Source organism: Somniosus microcephalus, chromosome 9 (assembly GCF_052327205.1).
Source record: "Somniosus microcephalus isolate GS21.2 chromosome 9, FLI_Smic_1.0, whole genome shotgun sequence".
Classification (NCBI taxonomy): Eukaryota; Metazoa; Chordata; class Chondrichthyes; order Squaliformes; family Somniosidae; genus Somniosus; species Somniosus microcephalus.
The window spans coordinates 130888451-130908011 of NC_140995.1; the positions used below are offsets into that span (position 1 = coordinate 130888451).

General features: G+C 47.3%; 1 long non-coding RNA gene across 1 annotated transcript in view; it reads right to left on the reverse strand.

Moving 5' to 3' along the window:
- Nucleotides 1-19561, reverse strand: part of LOC147112688 (uncharacterized) — a 44365-nt gene that overhangs the window by 20288 nt on the left and 4516 nt on the right. Inside the window, exon 2 of the long non-coding RNA XR_015079448.1 lies at nucleotides 12199-12338. This is a non-coding gene — a long non-coding RNA (uncharacterized LOC147112688). The remainder of the gene's footprint in view (nucleotides 1-12198; nucleotides 12339-19561) is intronic.

The window sequence follows — 19561 nt, forward strand, 5'->3', positions numbered from 1 at the left end:
CTCTCCCCAGAGGAACCATTGCCCCCACCAGTTTCCAGAACCGTGAACCGGTTAGTGAGTGAGATGCACTCTGAGGATTCCTGCCCTACCTGCCTAGTCCTCCATCTCTGTCTGGCGGTCACCCATTCCCTCTCTGCCTGCACATTCTGAGGCTGCGGGGTGACCACCTCTAGCAATGTGCTATCCACGAAGTTCTCGGTCTCGCGAATGCACTGTAGTGACTTCAGCTGCTGCTCAAGCTCTGAAACCCGGAGCTCGAGTTGCTGCAATTGGCGACATTTCCTGCACACGTGGTCATCCAGGCTGCAAGAAGCGTCCAGGATTTCCCACATGGCACAGGGTGTGCAATTCACGGGACTGAGCTGCCCTGCCATGCCTCTATGTACCAGAAATAAACTTAAAACTTAACAAGAAAAACTCAACAACTATCCACCAATCAGCACTTCCCTCTATTAAATAGGCTAGGAACTACTTAACAGAAATATACTCAGAACAGAACGAAAAACTTACCACAAATACTCACCCGATTCTCAGCTCCCTTGTGCCAGTGACACTTTTGAATTCTGACATCACTCCCATGTTGAGTTGCTAACTGACTCTGTGCCTCTTGTTGGTCCCGCTCCCCCTGTGATCTCGGGCCTTGGGTCGCCACTCCTTTTATCCCCACTCTCAGCTCTGGTCCCGCTCCCCCTGTGATCTCGGGCCTTGGGTCGCCGCTCCTTTTATCCCCTGGTCCCACTCCCCCTGTGATCTCGGGCCTTGGGTCGCCGCTCCTTTTATCCCCACTCTCAGCTCTGGTCCCACTCCCCCTGTGATCTCGGGCCTTGGGTCGCCGCTCCTTTTATCCCCGCTCTCAGCTCTGGTCCCACTCCCCCTGTGATCTCGGGCCTTGGGTCGCCGCTCCTTTTATCCCCACTCTCAGCTCTGGTCCCGCTCCCCCTGTGATCTCGGGCCTTGGGTCGCCACTCCTTTTATCCCCACTCTCAGCTCTGGTCCCGCTCCCCCTGTGATCTCGGGCCTTGGGTCGCCGCTCCTTTTATCCCCTGGTCCCACTCCCCCTGTGATCTCGGGCCTTGGGTCGCCGCTCCTTTTATCCCCGCTCTCAGCTCTGGTCCCACTCCCCCTGTGATCTCGGGCCTTGGGTCGCCGCTCCTTTTATCCCCTGGTCCCACTCCCCCTGTGATCTCGGGCCTTGGGTCGCCGCTCCTTTTATCCCCGCTCTCAGCTCTGGTCCCACTCCCCCTGTGATCTCGGGCCTCGGGTTGCCGCTCCTTTTATCCCCGCTCTCAGCTCTGGTCCCGCTCCCGCTCCCCCTGTGAACTCGGGCCTCGGGTCGTGATGCGCTATCAATAACTCAAAAGACTGAGATTAAGCAAGTAACTAACAGGCTTTTATTAACAAGAGAATGAAGGTGTGCCTCGAGTGGTCGACCGGTCCAGAATACAAAGGGGCTGTGGAGCAGTCACCTTTATACCTGGATTTGTGGGAGGAGTCAGCCGAGGCATGTACAGGCATGTACACAGTGGAATACAAACAGTGGTTTACCACATTCACCCCTTGTTTAAAATTGAGTCCGGCGGGGTGAAGTGTATTAAAAGTTAGTGTATTGGAGTCTCTCCGGAGGTCTTGTCTGCCGCTGTGATCGACGTGGCGACGGCAGGGGTAGTGGAGCTTCCAGCGTCGAGTCCCGCGTAGGCTGGGGCACTGGTGTGTAGTCCTCGTAGATGTCGAGCGGGTCGCGGGGCCCAGGCCTGCTGTCTGCTGGGGCTGGATATCGGATCGTGGGGGGGGGTGATAGTGGGTAGTGGGTTACTGCGGCCCCCGAGGGTGCGAGGTCTCTTATGGAGACTGTGTCCTCCCGCCCGTCCGGGTACGCAATGTAAGCATACTGGGGGTTGGCGTGGAGGAGGTCGACCCTCTCGACCAGGGGGTCCATTTTATGGGTCCTCATGTGTCTTCTCAGTAGGACCGGCCCTGGGGACGTCAGCCATGGCGGTAGCGATGTCCCCGATGTGGACTTCCTTGGGAAGACAAACATTTTCTCATGAGGGGTGGCATTAGTGGCAGTGCAGAGCAGTGACCGAATAGAGTGGAGCGCATCGGGGAGCACATCCTGCCAGCGGGAGGTCGGAAGGCCCCTAGACTTTAAGGCTAGCAGGGCGGCCTTCCAAACTGTCGCATTCTCTCTTTCCACCTGTCCGTTCCCCCGGGGGTTGTAACTGGTGGTCCTGCTTGTGGCAATACCCCTAGCTAGCAGGTACTGACGGAGTTCGTCGCTCATAAACGATGAGCCCCGGTCGCTATGGATATAGCTGGGGAAACCGAACAGGGTGAAGAGGTCGTTCAGACATTTAATGACCGTGGCACTGGTCATGTCCGGGCAGGGGATGGCGAACGGGAAACGGGAGTACTCATCAATAATATTGAGGAAGTACACATTGCGGTCGGAGGAGGGGAGAGGCCCTTTAAAATCAACGCTCAGGCGCTCGAAGGGGCGAGTGGCTTTTATCAGGTGAGCCCTGTCTGGTCTATAAATTGCGGTTTGCACTCAGCGCAGACTTGGCAGTTCCTGGTCATGGTCCTGACCTCCTCAATGGAGTAAGGCAGGTTGTGGGCCTTGATGAAGTGGAAGAACCTGGTGACCCCCGGGTGGCAGAGGTCATTGTGGAGGGCCCGCAGTCTATCGATCTGCGCGCTGGCGCAGGTGCCACGCGATAGAGCCTCCGGGGGTTCATTGAGCTTCCCGGGCCGGTACAAGATCTCGTAATTGTAGGTGGAAAGTTCGATTCTCCACCTCAAGATCTTGTCGTTTTTGATTTTGCCCCTCTGCTTGTTGTTAAACATGAAAGCAATTGAACGCTGGTCAGTGAGCAGGGTAAATCGTTTTCCGGCCAGGTAGTGCCTCCAATGACGCACAGCCTCCACAATAGCCTGGGCCTCCTTCTCAACAGCGGAGTGTCTGGTCTCCGGGCCCTGGAGGGTTCGTGAAAAGAAGGCCACGGGTCTCCCCGCCTGATTGAGGGTAGCGGCCAGGGCAAAGTCGGACGCGTCGCTTTCCACCTGGAAGGGGATGGATTCGTCCACTGCGTGCATGGTGGCTTTGGCAATGTCTTCCTTGATACGGTGGAAGGCTAAGCAGGCCTCTGCCGTCACGGGAAAAGAGCTGGACTTGATCAGCGGACGGGCCTTGTCCGCATAGTAGGGGACCCACTGGGCGTAATAAGAGAAAAACCCTAGGCACCTCTTCAGGGCCTTGAGGCAGTGGGGCAGTGGGAGTTCCATAAGGGGACGCATCCGGTCGGGGTTGGGGCCGATGACTCCATGTTCCACAACACAGCCAAGGATGGCGAGGCGGGTTGTGCGGAATATGCACTTCTCCTTGTTATACGTCAGGTTGAGGAGTTTGGCGGTGCAGAGGAATTTTTCGAGGTTTGCGTCATGGTCCTGCAAGTCATGGCCGCAGATGGTCACATTGTCCAGATATGGGAAAGTGGCCTGCAACGCATTTTGATCGACCATCCAGTCCATCTCCCTTTGGAAGACGGAGACCCCGTTGGTGACGCCAAAGGGAACCCTAAGGAAGTGATAGAGGCGGCCGTTTGCCTCAAAGGCAGTATACTGGCGGTCCTCAGGGCGGATAGGGAGCTGGTGGTACGCTGATTTCAGGTCAATGGTCAAGAAGACGTGGTACTGCACGATCTGGTTGACCATATCAACTATGCGGGGGAGTGGGTAAGCGTCCAGCAGGGTGTAGCGATTTATTGTCTGGCTGTAGTCGATGACCAGGCGCTGCTTCTCGCCGGTCTTAACGACCACAACCTGGGCTCGCCAGGGGCTGGTGCTGCCCTCGATAATCCCTTCCTTCAGGAGCCGCTCCACTTCGGTTTTAATGAAAACCCTGTCCCCGGCACTGTATCGCCTGCTCTTTGTGGCGATGGGCTTACAGTCGGGGGTGAGGTTAGCAAACAGTGGGGGGGGGGTGACTCTGAGTGTGGAGAGGTTGCACCTGGTGCGCGGCGGGCAATTTGGAAGCTGCTGGCTGCGGACTGTGAGTGGGGGGAGGGGTCCACCGTACGCCATCGTAACACTTTTAAGGTGGCACTGAAAATCTAACCCCAGTAGAACGGCAGCGCAGAGGTCAGGCAGGACCAGAAGTTTAAAATTATCGTACACAGTCCCGTCTACTACGAGTGTCACCACGCAGTAGCGCCAATGTCCGCTGACTGGGACTCGGAGGCGATAGAAATCCGCTGGTGCGCAGGCAGGACCGGGAGAGAGCAACGCCGCACCGTGTCGGGATGGATGAAGCTCTCCGTGCTCCCAGAGTCAAAAAGGCAGATTGTTTCGTGATCATTTACCTTAATGTCCATTGTGGAACTGGCCAGCTGGTGCGGTCTCGCTTGGTCCAGTGTAACGGAGGCCAGCGTAGGGGTCGGTGTGTCGCTGCGGGTATCAGATGAGGCAGTGTTGGGGGCCTGCTGCGTCCCGGCTGTCGTCCAAGATGGCGGCGTCCATGATCCCCATGTGGCTGGAGGCGTCCAAAATGGCTGCTGTTCCGGTGGTTCGCACATGGCCGGGGAGGCCCAAGATGGCGGCCCGCACGGCCCACACGCGGCGCTGCTGGGGTTCGGGGTGGCTTTGGCCCTGCAGACGCTGGCGTAGTGTCCCTTCTTCCCGCAGCCCGAGCAGATCGCATTTTTTGCCGGGCAGCGCGCTCTGGGGTGTTTGGCCTGGCCACAGAAGTAGCATTTCTGGCCTTGGGGCACTGCTGTCTGGCCTTGGGACACTGCTGTGGTAGTTGGGCCGTTGCTGGGATGTGGCTGGGGTGGCACGGCGCTATGAGGCGGTCCTACCGTGTCCCAGGCTGTCGTTCCCCGCGGCGTCCACGGTGCAGAGGAGTAGGCATCCATGCCCCGGTAGGCTGCGTCCAATGATAGCGTGAGTTCAGAGGCCTTGTTGAGGTCGAGGTCACTCTGCTCCAACAGTCGCTGTCGGGTGTAATTGGACCTGTGACCCGCTACAAAAGCGTCCCGGATAAGTTCCTCTGTGTACACGGCGGCCTTTACATCCTTACAACCACAGGCCCGGCCAAGCACAGACAGTGCCTGAAGGTATTCCTCGGTCGATTCCCCAGGTTGTTGTTTACGACTCCCCAGAAGGTGCCTGGCGTACAATTCGTTCACTGGGCGCGTGTACTGGTCCTTGAGGAGCTTGATAGCATCCGCGTACGAGGTCGCGTCTTGGATGACCGAGTACACTCGGTGGTTCACTTTGGAGGTCAGGACATCCAGTTTGTCCTCGTCCGATTTGATTGCAGCGGAGGCGGTCAGGAATTTTTCGAAACACCTAAGCCAGTGAGTAAACTTGGTGGATGAGTCTGCCTCCTGATGATCTAAGTCCAGGCATGCTGGTGTGAGGATCTTCTCCATTATAAAAATCTTGTTAATAAAATTGATGCGCTATCAATAACTCAAAAGACTGAGATTAAGCGAGTAATTAACAGGCTTTTATTAACAAGAGAATGAAGGTGTGCCTCGAGTAGTCGACCGGTCCAGAATACAAAGGGGCTGTGGAGCAGTCACCTTTATACCTGGATTTGTGGGAGGAGTCAGCCGAGGCATGTACAGGCATGTACACAGTGGAATACAAACAGTGGTTTACCACAGGTCGCCGCTCCTTTTATCCCCGCTCTCAGCTCTGGTCCTGCTCCCCCTGTGATCTCGGGCCTCGGGTTGCCGCTCCTTTTATCCCCGCTCTCAGCTCTGGTCCCACTCCCGCTTCTCCAATCTATCCACGTAACTGAAGTCCCTCATCCCTGGAATCGTTCTCGTAAATCTTTTCAGCACCTTCTGAGGCCTTCACCTCCTTCCTAAACTGCAGTGCCCAGAATTGGACACAATACTCCAGTTGGGGCTGAACCAGTGTTTTATACAGGTTCATCATTACTTCCACGCTTTTGTACTCTATACCTCTATTCATGAAGCCCAGGATCCCGTAAGCTTTTTTAACTGCTTTCTCAACCTGCCCTGTCACCTTCAACGATTTGTGCACATATACCCCCAGGTCTCTCTGTTCATGCACCCCCTTTAGGATTGTACCATTTAGTTTATATTTCCTCTCCTCATACTTTCTACCAAAATGTATCAATTTGCACTTTTCTGTGTTAAATTTCATCTGCCACGTGTCCGGTCATTCCACCAGCCTGTCTCTGTCCTCTTGAAGTCTATCACTATCTTCCTCATTGTTCACTATACTTCCAAGTTTTGTGTCATCTGCAAATTTTTAAATTGTGCCCTGTACACCCATATCCAAGTCATTAATATATATCAAGAAAAGCAGTGGTCCTAGAACCGACCCCTGGGGAACATCACTGTATACCCTCCTCCAATCCGAAAAACAACCGTTCACCACTACTCTCTGTTTCCTGTCACTTAGCCAATTTCGTATCCATGCAGCCACTGTCCCTTTTATTCCATGGGTTTCAACTTTGCTGGCAAGCCTATTATGTGGCACTTTGTCGATCGCCTTTTGGAAATCCATGTACACCACGTCAACCGCATTGCCCTCATCAACCCTCTCTGTTACCTCATCAAAAAACTTGATCAAATTAGTTAAACATGTTATGCCTTTAACAAATTCATACTGGCTTTCCTTAAGTAATCTACACTTGTCCAAGTGACAATTTTGTCCCTGATTATTGTTTCTAAAAGCTTCCCCACTACCGAGGTTAAACTGACTGGCCTGTAGTTGCTGGGTTTATCCTTACACCCTTTTTTGAACATTTGCAATTCTCCAGTCCTCTGGCACCACCCCTGTTTCTAAGGAGGATTGGAAAATTATGGCCAGTACCTCCGCAATTTCTTCCTTCACTTCCCTCAGCATCCTAGGATGCATCCCATCTGCTCCTGGTGACGTATCTACTTTAAGTACAGCCAGCCTTTCTAATACCTCTTCTTTATCAATTTTTATCCCATCCAGTATTTCCTCTAACTTCTTCTTCACTATGTCTACGGCAGCATTTTCTTCCTTGGTGAAGACAGATGGAAAGTACTCATTTAGTACCTCAGCCATACCCTCTGCCTCCATGCATAGGTCTCCTTTTTTGTCCCTAATCAGCCCCACCCCTCCTCTTACTACCCATTTACTATTTATATGCCTATAGAAGACTTTTGGATTACCTTTTATGTTAGCTGCCATTCTATTCTCATACCCTCTCTTTGCCCCTCTTATTTTCTTTTTCACTTCTCCTCTGAACTTTCCATATTTAGCCTGATTCTCAGATGTATTCTCGACCTGACATCTGTCATATGTGCTCTTTTTCTGTTTCATCTTACTCTCTAACTCTTTCGTCATCCAGGGGCCAGATCCGTTCTCATCCCACTGAAAGTGACCTTCCTCCAATTAAGTATTTTTACTCTAGATTGCTCCCTGTCCTTTTCCACAGCTAATTTAAACCTTATGATACTTTGATAGCGAAAGGGTTTGAGTACAGGAACAAGGATGTCTTGCTGCAGTTGTACAGGGCCTTGGTGAGGCCACATCTTGAGTATTGTATGCAGTTTTGGTCACCTTATCTGAGGAAGGATGTTCTTGCCATGGAAGGAGTGCAGTGAAGATTCACCAGGCTGATACCTGGGATGGCAGGAATGACATATGAGGAGAGATTGGGTCGATTGGGCTTGTACTCACTGGAGATTAGAAAAATGAGAGGGGATCTCATCGAAACTTATAAAATTCTAACAGGACTAGACAGACTAGATGCTGGAAGGATGTTCCCGATGGTCGGGCAGTCCAGAACCAGGGGTCACAGTCTAAGGATAAGGGGTAAGCCATTTAGGACAGAGATGAGGAGGAATTTCTTCACCCAGAGAGTGGTGAACCTGTGGAATTCTCTGCCAATTCATTAAATATATTCAAGAAGGAGTTGGATATATTTCTTAAGGCTAAAGGGATATGGAGAGAAGGCAGGAACAGGGTACTGAATTTGGATGATCAGCCATGATCTCATTGAATGGTGGAGCAGGCTTGAGGGGCCGAATGGCCTACTCCTGCTCCTATCTTCTATGTTTCTATGATCACTGTTCCCTAAATGCTCACCTACTGACACTTACTCCACTTGACTTACCTCATTCCCCAGAACCAGATCCAGCAATGCCTCCTCCCTTGTTGGGCCAGAAATGTACTGATCAAGAAATTTCTCCTGAACACACTTCAGAAATTCTTCCCCTACAACTGTACAACAATGATCTTTCTGATTCAAAATTGTAATTATAATGAAGTCATTAGTTGGTTGGCTTCTGTTGTCTATAGTTATACCAGAAAGAATCTTTCTTTAAAAAAAATTGTACAAATTACAGTAATGATTGTCTTCCAATTTTTTGTTTAAATGTTACTTAGATTTCATTTTAGTAATTTATTTCCTGACAATCTCTCAAAACACCAGCCAGAGTACACAGACAATGCTGCTTGGCTGAATTCTAAATTTATGAAACTGACCCACAATTGCCAAGGAGGTCAACTGGAAAAAAGGGAAATAACAGCAGAGAATGCTGGAAAAACTCAGCAGGTCAGGCAACATCCGTGGAGAGAAATTAGAGTTGACGTTTCGGGTCGAAACCCTTTTTCAAAACTGGAAAGAAAATAAAATAGATCGAAGGCAAGACTGGGATCGAACAAAAGAAGTAAAAGAGACAATAAAAGGTATTCGAAGCCAGACGAGATGGTAATAGGCCCATGGAGACAAAAGGCAGCTGAGATTAGGTGTGAAGTGTACGGCAGGGTAAGAGACAGCTGCCAGGTGAGAGAGAAACAAAAGGAAAGGGGGGGGGGGGGAAAGGAGGACCCAAAACAAAGGGGTGGAAAAAATTATAAGTAAAAAAGTAATAGGGGCCGAGGTTATGATCTGAAATTGTTGAACTCGATATTGAGTCCGGAAGGCTGCAAAGTGCCTAATCAAAAGATGAGTTGCTGTTCCTCGAGTTTACGTTGAGCTTCTGTGGAACAATACAAGAGGCCAAGGACAGTGAGGTCCGAGTGGGAATGGAGCGGTGAATTAAAATGACAGGCGACCGGAAGCTCGGGGTCACCCTTACGGACTGAACGGAGGTGTTCCGCAAAGCGGCCACCCAATCTGCATTTGGTCTCCCCAATGTAGAGGAGACCGCATCGTGAGCAGCGAAAAAGGGACATTGTTTTCAGATCATGAATTAAACCTTTCTGAAATTATATATTCCTTTTATAATTTTTTTTGTTGCCAATTTCAGGTCAGTTTCACAGTTTCAAGCCACAGACAAGAATTGCTGTTCTGAGGACATGATGAACTGGATTTTGCGGTAGGAATAATGGTGAGGCTATCAGCGCTCACCATTATTAAAGAGTAAATCAGACAGCAACTGCCGGCGTCTGCACATGAGCATTTAAACATGGAAATCAGGAAGTTGCTGTATGAGTTGCCCTGCTCATTCAGAAGCTTCACTACAATGATACCTCGCTGAAAGATTTATAATGCAAACGCATGAAGGGCGTGAGGTTGCCATACTTACCCACTAAACACACCAGAAAAAGTTGGGGCTTGTCCATTCAAGTGTAAGTGAATTTTTTATGTCATGATAAGTCTTAATTAATACCAAACAACTTCCCTGACACTGAAAATTAACTTTTACAAGTGTGGAGTCTCATTCCTTCAGATTTTAAGTATTGTTGGAGATTTTTCAAAAATTTAAAATTAAAATGTTTTACTTTTTCTTTCTGTCTTTTACCTCTCGCTCTTAATCCCACCTTTCTTTCCCTCTCTTTACTTTGCTTTCTGTACATGATTTTATATTGAATTAAATATGCTAATTTACACTTCATGGTTTCGACTCTGCGTACCTCAGTAAGGATTCTTTAATTTGATTGGTTGAAGAGTCATTGCTTGCCCTGTTCACACAGATCCCAGATCCCCTGTAGAGAGTGCTGCGCTGGATCAGTTGTCTGACGACAGCAAGTTGTCACGCAAAAGCCCACAAAATGTCTGTGGGCAGCTGTAAGCACAATGAATGGTGGGTGCCATGTGTTCGCTGCTGACTACAAACTCCGGGCTGATGTAGGACAGGACTGTCAGCAGAGTACCGTGTGGAAACAGCCTATGTGGCCCATTAAGTCTGCAACAGTGTTTTTCTCCACAAGCCATCTAGTCCAATCCCACTCTCTTGCTCGCTCCTTATACCTTTTAATATTCCCTTTTTTTCAAGCAATTATCTAATACCTTTTTAAAAGAGTTTATTGACTCTGCTTCAGTTGTGTAGCACACAAATGTATATTTTAACCAACCTCTGTGTAAAGAGATTTTTTTCTCTCCACCCTTAAATTTTGCCCTCTCAGTACTGTCTCATCAACCAGTGGAAAACATTCTTTCACTATTTACCTTATCATAACCTTTTAAAATCTTCAAGAGAGTATAGGCCCAATCTACTCAGTCTCTCCTCATAGGACAACCCTCTCATCCCAGGGATCAATCTAGTGAACCTTTGTTGCACCGGCTCTAAGGCATGTATGTCCTTTCTCAGATAAGGAGACTAAAACTGCACAGTACTCCAGGTGTGGTCTCAGCAAAGCCCTGTACGATTGTAGTAAGACTTCCTTACCTTTGTACTCCAACACCCTTGCAATAAAGGCCAATATGCCATTTGCCTTCCTAATTGCTTGCTGTACCTGCATGCTAGCTTTCTATGTTTCCTGTACATAACCAAACACCAACATTTAATAGCTTCTCACCATTTAAAAAATATTCTGTTTTTCTATTCTTCCTACCAAAGTGAATAATCTCACATTATACGCCAATTGCCACCTTAATGCCCACTCAGTTAACCTCTATACCCTTTTGCAGGCTCTTTGTGTCCTCCTCACAGCTTGCTTTCCAATTTGCTTTGGATCGTCAGCAAAGGTGGATAAATTGCACTCGATCCCTTCATCTAAGTCATTAATATAGATTGTAAATAGCTGAGGCCCAAGCACTGATCCTTGCAGCACCCCACTAGTTACAGCCTGCCAACCGGAAAATGACCCGTTTATCCCTACTCTCTGTTTTCTGTCCATTAACCAATCCTCTATCCATGCTAATATATTACCTCCAACTCCAGGAGTCCTTATCTTGAGTAGCAACCTTTCATATGGCAAATGCCTTACCAGGCCATTCTGAGAAACTTCTTTTTACCCTTACCCTTTTGCTTCTGCACTCCAATAATCTCTTTATTCATGTAACCACATTCCCCTTAATCCTATGCACTATAATCTTTGCCATAAATAGTTAATGTAATACAATGCAAAGAATCATTAAATAAAAAGGGAAAAATAAATTAAGGAAGAGGCGAATAATGTCTCTTTAATGTAGGATTAAAATGTTTCTTTAATATAGGGTTATAAGAATTTAGGAAACTTTTAATTTTTTGCTTTACTGAATAAACATGGAATTCCTAATAGTTTCTAATGCTTTAAGTATAAAACATATGCTATTATACACGTGACCTTTCTCATGAATTTAAATATAAATATATTTAGGAACAATGAAGATTAATGATGAAAATTAGTCATGGAAGATGGACACTGTTTTTTATTAGAAATGTCTTGTAGTTTGGAAATTTGATTATAAATTGATTTTTTTATTTCTAGCTCACCTGTTACACATGACTTTTTCGGATTGACTTATCTTTCTTCCTTCAATAACAATCATCCGAGCAAATTGGAAAAGGTTAAACACAAAAACTTCAGCAGAACAATCTATCAATTTACTTGTATACAATCCCTTTGTGATATTTACAATAACGTAAACCACTTCAAAAAATATATATTAGTGTTGAAAAAACCCTCAAAAATCTGCTGTAAGCAAAAGCCCATCAGAGTGGCAAAATTGAATCCAGCTGCAAGACCTAACATGTCAGTGCAGTCTGTAAAAGGCTCTCTTTTTTTATACATTACAACAATCTATTGCAGATCACTAGAGCATTTCCAAATGCCATATGTTTGGCATCATGTGAACAGCATCTGGTATTCTTTAGCAAACAACAAAAAATTTAAAACACAATAAAACAACTGTCAGTCACATAACGTTTACTTTCTCATGTTTCAAATAGTTGATTTGCATTTGAAAGTTTATATATAAAAATAAACAAATGTCAAAAATTCAAGTCCTATTTTCACACACATTATTCATTGCCTCACCTTTTGGCTTCATTGCTACTGTAGGCAAACTTCGATAGACGTATACCAAATCATAAGAACTTCATGAAAGGTCAAGGAAAGAGTTCTGTATTTGAACTGTAAGAACACTTTATCTGTATTGTAGTGAATTGTTTTTTCTCCTGCAATATGTGGATGACAAAATTGTTGAAAACTGTTACAAACATTTTCACACTGCAGAAATCAGTGCTGGCAATGTTAATATCACAATTAAGTGTACAGCAAATTTTAAAGCAATCGACAAAGGCCTAGAAATTCACTAGCCTTAGCGCCGCTTTTGAGGCGCTAGAGGGACTAGCGCCAGAGTTATGGCCATTTGAAAAATTGAGTGGGGCCCTAAAGCGGCGTTGCACCGGTAGCGCTGCGCCGGCACCGATGACGTCATCGGTGTGCGCAGCGTCCCGGTTGCCGTGGTAACCCGCCCGAACTCCGAAATTGAGTTGCGGCCGCCTCGCCCGTGGCAGCCGCAAGCAACGTTCTGTAAAAGGTGCCTTGCTGAAGTTAGCGCCGGCGCATTAAGGTCGCGCGGCGGCCGGCCGCTTCCCCGGCGGCCGCCTGCCCACACCTCCCTCCCCGGACTCCTCCAAGACCCCCCCGCGGCACAGATGCGTGTGGGCCGCGAGCCCGGCACTTCTCCGAGGTGCCGGGCTCATTTTTATTCAGCCGTCAACGGCCAGCGGTCGGGTGCAGGCAGCTCCTCCTTAACGGAAGGAGGAGGCCTGCACTTCCCCAGCCTGCCGCACCGCATCGGGCGCCGCAGCGCCGGAACAGCGCCGCAATGGGGCAGGTAGCGCCCATTGGGAGGCGCTGAAACCCTCCAGTAGCGCCGGCAGCCGTTTGGGCGCGGCGCTACTGAATTTTTGGCGCGCGCAGGGGGACTTAGCGCCGGCACTAACTTCCGGCGCTAAAGCCCTGGCTGCGCCAAAACCCAATTTCTAGGCCAAAAGAAAAAATATTAAGGCTATTGTAAAATTAGTCACAAAACAATATATAATGCATAATGTAAGGTTTAATAAATGCTCACAAAATTCACAAAAGTTTCAGTAATTACAGGCATAATAGTGATGCATTTTAAAAGCAGCATTATTGAAGGTGACTAAAAACTTTACTTATAACCTTGCAACCATTCCCTGAGGGGCTCTGCCCCACACATGTTTTCACTGAGAAACCTGTGTGCAGAGGCAAACCACCCTGTAGAGGTTGAAAACCCATTCTTTCCCAGGATCTCCAAACTGTGAGACACCTCCTCTCCATCAGCCCCCCTTCCTCCTACAATCTACAGACTTTGAAAACCCAAGCTTGGCGTCATATGTCCTGCTTTACCTCACCTTAGCAACATAGGAACAAGAGTAGGCCATTCAGCCCCACGAGCTTGCTCCGCCATTCGATTACATTGTGGTTAATCTGTAACTCAACTCCATTTATCTGCCTTTGTTCCATATCCCTTACCTACCAAAAATCTATCGATCTCAGTCTTGAAAGCTCCAATCGTCCTAGCATCCCACGGCCTTCCAACTCTGCTCTGCATTCTACTTTCCCTCTGGTTCCCTTTTGGTGTCAGCCAGTCTCTTCTCTTAAAATTGTCCTAACTCCTCCAGCTTGCTATTGCTGCAAAAAAAATGTCTGGCTATACATTCAGTCACTGCGTCTAAATGCTCCCCTGTTTGTTCCAACCCAGCCTCCCCCCCCCACCCCACCATAAAGCACCCGAGTTAAGTCGTGGGTTCTAGCACGTGATTATTATCTTCAATGAGTAAAATATATCAATGTTGTTTTAAATACTCTGTCTGATTTGCATTAATTGGGGGATATGCCTATTCTTAAATGTATAAGAGGCAGAGGAAGAGTGCAACCGTTAATTTAAAAACTCAGGAGTCATGCAAGGTTGAAAAAGAAAGCAAATCCATGTGAAGCAATATTTATCTTTGATGATTCTAGTGCAGCGTGTTTTATGTTGGTTTAGTAGCACTGGTTTGTATCGCAAAACTCATAAAATAAGTTATAAGACTATTTACAAAATGTGTTATTTTTGCAACATTTTAGGCACTGACTGACAGAAACAAAAAGATAAATTGATGTTTCATTGATAGCAAATTTCTCTGGGCACAAAGCAGATGGTTCTATTAAATAAGATTCATTAATTTCAGCTTCAAATTCTGGAGATAGTAAAAGAGAAAACCACATATGATTTCTATTTTAGTGTACCATGTCCTGCATATATAGACCAAGTGTTAAAATTAATGCAAAGCAGACAGTTTATTCAATAGCCAATGTAAAATTATTTCATGTATGAAATGTATTAAAAGTTACACATCAGTTTGTTGTTGATTAAGGTAATTTTACACCTAATGACTTACAAAGTTGTAAGATTAGGATCACAGGCTCACACACAGATTACCCAACAGGGCTTTAGAAGTTGTAAGGTTTTATTAAAGCGCTACAGTTTTAAAGCATAATCAAATATTACATATGGTTTAAGCCGAGTATAATAGACATACAACCCGTGACAGTAGGAGCGGTCTACGACTCCCGAATCGGAATGACACGACCGGACGGACGGGGAGGCAGTATGGTGGTCTTGGATTGGGTGGATTCCTGCAGTCTGCTGCAGCGATCACTTCCGTTGGGTCATCTCTCAAGCTGCTGGAGATGTTAGGCCATCAGCCACCTCAGAGGCTAAACTTAACCAAGGTGTTAGGCCGTAGCCACCTCGGAGAAGCCTTTGCCCCTGACTGCCTGATTTCCTCTCTCGGTCGTCTATATTTATAGTTATTTCGGTGGGCTGGTAATCACCTGGTGTCAATCATTTGATCCCCCATCCTATTGTCCAATTGTGAAGTGGGAAGGCATCCCTCACCGTCCCTTTCTGCATGGCTGATGAGGCCACCCTCTTATCTTTTTGAGGAATGTTTTGTTATGTTTCTTTAAGGGCATTTTATGACTTTTCGGCTCCATTTTTGCCTATTATCCCACCACCCTGTGATGTTTTGCATTTTACGATTCCCTTATCACTTCTATTTGTCTTTTGATGCTTGATATTCGACCTTGCTGGCATTTCTGCTATCTGTTCCCAGCTGCATGTTGTCAGTCTCTGTTCTAGAATTAAAACCCATCTTTGAATCTAACAGCTATTTCTTACAAAGCTCTGCAGATCATTTTCTCAGAACAATTTTGCACAAATTGACATTTAAATGGTTCTAAAGCCTGTATTGTGTACTTTTTTTTATTTTGAGAGCCAGTGCTGCAAACATTTTATAAGTAATGATGTTAAAAATATACAAATGGTACTGAGACTGTAGGTTCTCAATTACCTTAAATGTTCCAGATAAAGTAGGATACTGTTTTAAATGGGGTTGTGTTACTTTAGGTTTAGGAATACCTACTGCAACAAGTACTTAAAGACATACCTGCATGATATGTATCATTTTCCCCATAAAAATAACCCTAAAATGCTTTAATCTCATCTAGGTAATGCCTTTTAAAGTTGTTGGGACCAGTACTTTAGTCCCAAGTATGAGACACAATAATGTTGGTGGGTTGGGGAGGTTAATAAAAATAGATTTTACATGGCCCTACAAACCTGAAACAGATTTGATTGTTATTTTTTGGGGTATTTTCCACTCTTATTATAGACTTCGCAGCTTTGGTATTTTAGATCACTCTCATAGGTGAGTCTCAGATCCCTGTACCTGAGAGCATTTTCACCAGCCACAGTATCTAGGGAAGCTTTCAGTAACAGAAGAACAAGGAGCTGGAGTTGACCATTTGGCCCTTCAAGCCTGCTCCGCCATTCAACAAGACCATGGCTGATCTTCGAGCTCAACTCCACCTTCCCGCACTATCCCCATATCACTTAATTCCCTTCGTTCTCAAAAATGTATTGACCTCTGTCTTGAATATACTCAACGACTAAGCATCCACAGCTCTCTGGGGTAGAGAATTTCAAAGATTCACTACCCTTTGAGTGAAGACATTTCTCATCTCAGTCCAAAATGGCCTACCCCTTATTCTGAGACTGTGACCCCATGTTCTAGATTCCCCAGCCAGGGGAAACATTTTCCCAGCATTAACCCTGTAAAGCCCCTTAAGAATTTTGTATGTTTCAATTAGATCTCTAAGGAATATAGGCCTAGTATACTCAACCTCTCCTCACAAGGCAATCCCCTCATCCCAGGAACCAGTCTAGTGAACCTTCGCTGCACTCCCTCTAAGGCAAGAATGTCTTTCCTTAGGTAAGGAGACCAGAACTGTACACAGTATTCTAGGTGTGGCCCTGTATAATTGTAGTAAGACTTCTTGGGGGAAAAATTCAGTATCGCCCCGTTTGGGGCGCCATTGTCGGCCGTGCGCAAAGTTTAGCGCCTGGCGCTAATTATCGCCTCCGACGGCAAACTTGGCTTTTATCGCCCCTGGAGGTGATTGGAGCGCTAAATCAGGCGCTTCACACCCGTCTTAAGGCACAAAGCCGAGGAGTGAGGCGCTACCTCAGAGCGCTGGTGAAACAAGGAAGGGCAAATCAAAATGAACCTGCAAAGTGCTGCTCAGTACTCAATACTCCTTCACACAGCGTTGAATCTCTCCAGAAGTGTGTCTCTCAGAATGCGTGGTGCAAAAATGTCACCGACAAAAAAAGGCAGGAAGCGGCCGCCTTTAAATAGCGCTCCCCCAGTCCCTTTCTGACAGCAAAACGCTCCCCTCAACCTGTCGTTGCTAGCGGCAGGCGGTAAGGCAGGGGGCGCCACTCAATATCCAGTCCAGGGCGCTAACAGGGCGTTGCACACTCGACTGACGTCACGATCTGCCAGCGCAGGAGATCGTGGCGGTAGTGTTTAGCGCTGCCGCAAAATGTCTAGTTAATTTTGCGAGTGGCGCAAACATCGCCACTCCCGGGCGCTAGTTGCTTTGCTCCCCAATTAGCGCCCTCTTAAGGCGCTAACGGGAGGTGCAAACAACTGAATTATTCCCCCCTTTACTCTTATACTCTATACGCCTTTGTAACAAAAGCTAACATGCCATTTGCTTTCCTAATTGCTTGCTGTACCTGCATGTTAAATTTCTGTGATCCATGTACAAGGACAACCAGGTCCCTCCGAATGCAAACATTTCCCAGTCTCTCACCATTCAAAAAATATTCTACTTTTTTGTTTTTCCTACCAAAGTGGGTAACTTCACAATTCCCCACATTGTAGTCCATTTGCCAAGTTCTTGCCCACTCAGTCAAACTATCTATATCTCTCTGCAGCCTCTTTGCGTCCTCCTCACAACTGGCTTTCCCACCTAACTTTGTATCATCAGCAAACTTGGATACGTTACACTCAGTCCCTTCATCTAAGTCATTAATATAGATTGTAAATAGCTGAGGCGCAAGCACTGATCCTTGTATGTATATGTATATATATATATATATATATGTATATGTATATGTGTGTGTATATGTGTATATATACACACATACACATATAGACACACATACATACATATATATATACACACACATATACACATAGACACACACGCATATATATAAACACACACGCATATATATATATATATATACACACACACACGTGTGGCGGAACCACCAGAGGATTACGGACAATTGTATATAATTCCTTTTACAGCAATGTAGTACAGCTGGGGGCTGCACCTATAATGTATCTGTTAACTGTACTAGGGCTTCTTTCCTGTACTCCACGTGATGACGTCATGCCGTCCGTCACATGATCTCTCAACGGCGGGAAGAACGTGATGACATCATGATGTCAGAGCTCGGAACCTTCTAGCAGTAGAGCTCGGAACCTTCTAGCAGTTGAGCTCGGAACCTACTAGCAGTTGAGCTCGGAACCTTCTAGCAGTTTCCAGAGAGGCTTTCAAGCAGACCAGACCTATTTGCATTGTATCCTACAGTTTCCTGTACAGCTTCGTTTGTTCATTAAATTTTGTTGTTTTTGATTTTCTGAGTTGATCTCAATTCTTCGGCTAGGAACCTCAGTTCCTACATTGATGACCCCAATTTCTTCGAACAATTTTCGTTGAAGTTACATCATGGACACGAACGCCGTCACCCTCAAACTGCCACAATTTTGGGAGCAACAACCGGCCGCGTGGTTTTTCCAGGCGGAAGCCCAATTTGCAATCCGGGGAGTAGCAGCGGATTCGACCCATTATTATTACATGGTCTCCGCCCTCGACAGCGCCACGGCCTCGCGGGTCGTCAGCCTCCTCGAGAGTCCACCGAACGATGGCAAGTACGAAGCTTTAAAAGCACGTTTACTGCAGATTTTCGGTCTGTCCAAGTCGGAGCGCGCTCACAGACTTAGCTCCATGCCCGGCCTCGGGGACTCAAAACCCTCAGAGCTCATGAGCCAAATGCTCACGCTTTTGGGCTCAGAATCGCAATGTTTTCTGTTCTGCGAGCTGTTTCTCTGTCAACTACCAGTGCCAGTACAGACGGCCTTGGCCAATTCCGCGATCACGGATTGTGCTGAACTCGCTGCGGAAGCGGATAAAATATTCACCATCTCACAACAATCTTTTGCAGCCACGAGGCGCCCATCATCCACAAGAGCGAATCCAACTCCTCCTCCTGCAGGCTGGTGTGCATACCACGCTCGTTTCGGCGCGAAGGCCAGAAATTGCCGTCCGCTCTGCAGTTTCTCACCAAAAAAAAAACCTACCTCAAACCAGCGGTTTCTGAGAAGATCAATAAGGCCTAAGGGATGCGCTGGAGTTGCGATGGCCGTCGGGTCTGCAGGGAAACTCCTATACATTACAGACTCCCTGTCAGGGCGACGTTTTCTCTGTGATACTGGCTCCCAGTGCAGTATCCTACCAGCGTCGAAGCTAGATCTTCAATCCGGCGGTCAAGGTCCCCCCCCTCGAGGCAGCCAATGGGGCGGCCATTCGCACGTTCGGAAAGCATAGGGTCCAGTTGAGTTTTGGCGGCCAACGTTTTGTTTGGGAGTTCATCACAGCGAAAGTCTCACAGGCCATCCTGGGGGCAGATTTCTTCTGCGCAAACGGGTTTCTCATCGACATCCGACACTGCCGGCTAATCAGTACCTCCACTTTTCACTCGGTGCCCTGCCACCGAAGCACCGCGATGTCTTGGTCAGTTGCCTGTGCGGTCCCATCTCCAAATGAGTTCTCTCGTCTTCTCAGTGAGTTCCCTGAGCTCACCAGGCCCACATTTTCTTCTTCAGTCGCGAGGCACGGCGTGGCGCACCACATTACCATGACAGGATCCCCCGTTTATGCGAGAGCTCGAAGGCTGGAACCCGGTAAACTCGCGGCTGCCAAGGCGGAGTTCCATACAATGGAACACCTGGGTATTATTTGACATTCG